A 5,000-nucleotide genomic window follows, 5' to 3' on the forward strand; every position below is an offset into this window, starting at 1 on the left:
TAGGGAAGAGAGCATCAATGCAAGGAGGTCAGTTCGTTCATAGAAGCCAATAGACGTACTCCACACGCAGCCCACACACAGGAATTTAGTAGCGAGTAACAGCGGCCAGCGGAGGACAGATCAATATATCGAATAGACGTGGCTTGTTCTAGCATAATCCAGGACGAAGTCGTGTCAGCTAGACTAGGAAAAGTATGGAAAATTTCACCGTATTTCGGGTAATTTTAGTACGAAGGGAGCGTGACAGAGAACGTGTTTAGTTTTGTTCTTATTTCATCTAAAACTTTTGAATTACTCTCTCTGCCAGTTCGATTTCTTATAAGTAGGTGTTTCTGGAATATAGGGGAAAAAACTTTCTTGGTGTATCTAATTTATTTCGTTAAGGTAGAGTTCCAACCAAAGTCCCATTTGATTATGAGAAGAAAATACATACGGTAAAGTATTTTCATTGTTGGCTTAAGGAAAAAAATATATATGCAACAAAATCCACCGCAAGCGATTTATCTCCCCTCTAAATATAATAAAGGAAAATCGGGGCTAAAGCTAAATCAATAAAAAAGAGAAAAGGCGAACTTAAAGAACACCCTGGAACGATGACGTCACCATACCGGTAAGCCGAAGCCAAAGCCGATCGAGCCTTTCTCACGTGGGATTCGGACGCGCTCACGCGTTGTTGTTCGGCCGGGGCGGAAAATGAGCGAGACCTGAGGCCGCCGGAAAACCCGCCTGATTTCGTCCACGGTGAGTCTCCGCGCCGCCCGCTCCTGCAGAAGGGCACGGCGGGGCCCCTGCGCCGCCCGGGGGCGCCTCGGAGGGCTTGGGGCCACGGCGAGGCGGAGAAGAGCGGTTTCAGGCGGGCCTCGGAGGCGGTGTCGTCATCGCCAGCTGGCCCGCCTGCCGCGGCGCCCTCGCCGCCTGCAGCCTCGCCTCCTGCGGCGCCCCCGCGGCCAGGCCGCCCCTGCGCCGGCCACGGCGGCCTCCTCGGGCCCTGCGGCTTGGCCTCTCAGGAGGGGCGCAGGTCCCGAGGGCTGGAACTCGTGGGGGTTAAAGGGCCAGGGAGCATCTCTTGTGCCGGAGGCGCTGGCCGAGGCTGGATGTTGATTTGTTGTTATTAATTATTATTGTTAGTTTTCCTTCGGAAAGCCTCTGGGTCGCTGTTTTCGAGAGGGATTTTAAAGGGGAAGCGTTGAGAGCCTTGGGCCTGTTTTTCCCTGTGTGAAGTAAGTTCACCTTTGGAGTGGTTGCTTGGGAAGAAAACATTTTATTGATGTTATGCAAGTATTGCATTGTAGGGTTAGAGGTTCAGTGGCGTCGCCGTAGATTATTTCATTTATGGATTCAGTTGTGTCATATGGAAATCCTTACGTAACCATCACTAGTTCCTCAATGCCTGTCGCTGAGTTTGTCCTTTGCGAGGGAGCCGTTCTTCCAAGGTGTAGGTATTGCTCTGAATTTTGGTCAGTGCCTTAGGGATATGATATTTGTAATGGATTATATTGATTGTTCTCGTAAGGTGTAATTTTAACTCGAGAATTGATGTTTTCTGGTCTTCTCCGTGAAAGATATTGAAACAATAGTTTTCAGGGTTTGTTTTTAGGAAGAGTATAAATGTCGTTTTCCAGAATAGAATTACGCCAACTGATGTAGTTTCTCTATGCATCATGCTCCGGCAAAGGCCAACAAACACTACCATACATATGTTGCAGTAAGATAGAGCTTGGACCCATTCTTTGTGTATGAAAAATTGTGAGGGAGATTTGCAAGCTTGTGCCTTACAAGAATGTACATGTTGCAGGCTTTTGATTTGTTTTGGAGTACAATGCATAAGGCCAGAGCGGAGAGTGACACTTGGACACTTGTAAGGTTGTGCATTTAATTATTTATTTTCATATATATATGTATATGTATATATATTAATGTATTACACATTTTTTGAGCCTGAAAATAGTTATACTATTGGTGGTCAGCCTCAACCAGCAATAACATATGTGCTCTGGTAAAGGCAACACACCTCCTGCTACATATCCTGTCAAGATCAAGTTTGAACTGGTTTCTTCTTTGGTAAAGAAAGAACATCAAGATTTAACCTGTCAATGACGTTTCAGAAATCTCATGGCATCACTGACTCGGGTGATGTCTGGTAACTGTCTTGCCGTTTGGCCCAGGTGTCCGCTGCATGTAGCAGAACTTTCCGCTTGACTCACACTAGTGCGTCACGACCTGGCGTGATAAGTCAGTTTATGACAGCCATGGGCGTGGCCTGGCAGACGTGGATTAAGTTCTTTTTTGCTGAAATAGATATGGTGGAAGGTTTTGTCCTTCCCTCAGTAATCGCTTGAGGCGTTGCAAGTACCCTTATTAATGTATGAATTTGCTGTTATCTTTCTCTTGCAGCTTGGTTGATGTAGGTCAGATGGTCATTTCGTTTTATGTAGAAAATAGTATTGTTGAATTTTCTTTATCTTTGCATAGTCTATTCTCACCAATTACATACAGCTTCATTTCAGTGCAAATTTGAGAGATGCTTCTGAAATGGTCGAATGCTAGTTTTCAGATTGTGTGGTTGATGGAATTTCTGGAAAGGCTTTAGCTTGAGAAGATTTACGTGAAACTGACTCAAGATGCTTTAATTAGGAATGTTGGTATGAAGTTGAACACAGTTGTAAGAGACCAGATAATTTAAAAAGAAAGTAAAGACGAGGCCTTAAGGCATTCACCATGGGTCAATGCCGTTCTTCCTCTTAGGCCTAGGCCTTGTTGCTGTCATCTGTGTGTTTATAAACAGCCAAAGTTGAAGTCATTGGTACAAGAAATAATCTGCAGACACGAATGGTAATGCCACAAATAAAGGAGAAAGATGGCAGAATGCACTGCTTGCTGCTCAAGTCTACTCAGTGCTCCTGAGTTTCAACTCTATCCAGTTGTGCTTCCGAGGTGAAGACAGTGTTTCCTGGGGGGTGTTGGGGGGTAGAGCCCCCCATCAACCCTTCCCACGGGAAGTTTGACATGCTTAGTCACTGAACATAGATTGTTGAATAAATTTTGTGACGTGGAGTTGGGGAATGCATCCATACTGTAAAGAATTACCTGTAATGTTTTCAGTCACATAAGGAGTTGAGAGAGATTTGGAAATTAATGTATATTGCAAGGATATGAACCTAATATTTATATCTAAAAAGTTGAGCAAACCAAAAATGAAGCTAATAAGTATGGCTTACTCATACTATATCCTATAGGCTTATGAGAGTTTGCTTGGTTCTGATTTATGCTGTGACAAAGTTAGAAACCATGAATGAAAGACATACAAAGTAATCAGATTTTGATGGTAAATGTTTAAGTGTAAACGGCAAATACTCAATTTTTGTTGTCACTTGCTTTGTGTATTATTGCTAAAATGATGAGCAAAAGATGTTTGAAAGAAGTGAGGATGTAGCAACAGGGGGACATGGCTACAAGCATTTCCACAAACATTGTAGACTGTAAGTTCGGCAGAATTCTTTACTCTTCCATTTACATTGCTACCAACCTGTTGAGCTCAATGATGTAGTGTAATTATAGATCCAGAGCTTGAAGTGCAGGCTCTGTAGAAGCCTCAATCTGGAGTCTGTTACATATAGCTATGAATGTATTAGGCTTCTATGAGTGGACATACTGCCGGGTGTGTGGCTTGTAGGCTGGGCGCAAATGAACACTTGTGTGCGGTGACAAGACTCCATGCCTCCCCCATGGCATTTTTATTTAGCCTTTTTTAGCATTAGCATTTTTAGCTTTATTGCCATTTTCCAATGTCTATATTTTGATATCCAGACAGTAACAGACTGTTTTGTTTGCACAGGCTCCATATCATCTCTCTAGGTAGTCCATGACTCAGTAAGTAACATTTTTATAATCAATTTTCTGTAATATAACCTGCTCTGCCATCATGGGTGGCAGGAAGAGGATCCTGAGCATGGAAATAGCATCCTCCCTGGAACCGGCACTTCCAATCATGGCTCATGGAAATTGTGTTCCACACTTGTTGATTGATGGAAATAATGCAAAAACCCTTTCGGAACTGCCAAGCAAGTCCAATCCCCCTCCAAGAGCCTTGTGCACTTGTGCCGTCTTCCCCACGGCCAAATTTTCCCATGACATGATGTTCACATCACCCGCCCCTCAAGCCATATTTTTTCATGGCATGCTGGTTACTTCATTCGGATCGTAGAGGTTAAGGTATATCAATAATGAAAATATTGGGTGAAACTTTGGCATACTGCATTCTTAGTACATGCACAATTTGAAATATATTTAGTTATGTTTTGAATGTCACCAAGTGACATTTAAGCCTTCAATTAAAGGATTAAACACTTATCAGAGTGCCATGACATTTAAGAAAATCAAAAATAATGCCAAGAACAGACAAAATAAAATATATACACAGGATCAATGTTAAATGAAATGACCTACAGTTGACAGTATCGTACTGATGAGCTTGCAAGATCTTTAACAAACAAATCTGTTTTCTCTCTCAAGATAGTTTCATAAAACACTTAGTAAGTATCGTTTTTGTCATGACTTTACCCTCAGAGAACTCCTGATATACAAGTGCACTTGTTTTTGTATTGGGAGTGCCCATTCCTAGTGCAAGGCTGCCAAGCATACAATTTGGTATTCCAGTTGAGAGTCAGTTGACTTAGGTCTGTCTAAGAATCGGTCTTATGTATTTGACGGATGGTTGTAAGAGTTGGTAAAGTGCTGTGATAATGCTTGATACTGTGTGTTTGAGAGTGAGTGAGTGAGTGATTGAATGGGTTAGGGATAGATAGATAGATTTAAAAGTAAAATAAATTAATGCAGAAGTTAGAACCATGAATGTGGTAGTCTAAAGGTAATATTTTTAACATCTTGGCCAACTTCTTATCCTCCTCCTCATAAGTACCAATTTACCCCTTCATTTTGTGGACTCAATATATATATGTATGAATGATAGGTATCATAAGTAAGCGAAAAGTATGTAAGAA

General features: G+C 42.2%; 1 protein-coding gene across 4 annotated transcripts in view; it reads left to right on the forward strand.

Annotated features, from left to right (window-relative positions):
* The window catches only part of LOC125043885 (calcium-transporting ATPase sarcoplasmic/endoplasmic reticulum type-like), a 27,131-nt gene that overhangs the window by 2,166 nt on the left and 19,965 nt on the right, over positions 1-5,000 (forward strand). Inside the window, exon 1 of one of the 4 annotated variants that reach the window (XM_047640239.1) lies at positions 174-192. The exons of 1 other annotated variant lie outside the window; for it this stretch is intronic. The gene's annotated coding sequence lies outside the window, so the exon portion shown is untranslated. Of the gene's footprint in view, positions 1-173; positions 193-594; positions 742-1,198; positions 1,221-5,000 lie in introns of those variants that run through there. 2 more of the 4 variants (XM_047640236.1, XM_047640238.1) reach the window with 2 other exon arrangements.

This window comes from Penaeus chinensis, chromosome 34 (genome assembly GCF_019202785.1).
Source record: "Penaeus chinensis breed Huanghai No. 1 chromosome 34, ASM1920278v2, whole genome shotgun sequence".
In the NCBI taxonomy this organism is placed as follows: Eukaryota; Metazoa; Arthropoda; class Malacostraca; order Decapoda; family Penaeidae; genus Penaeus; species Penaeus chinensis.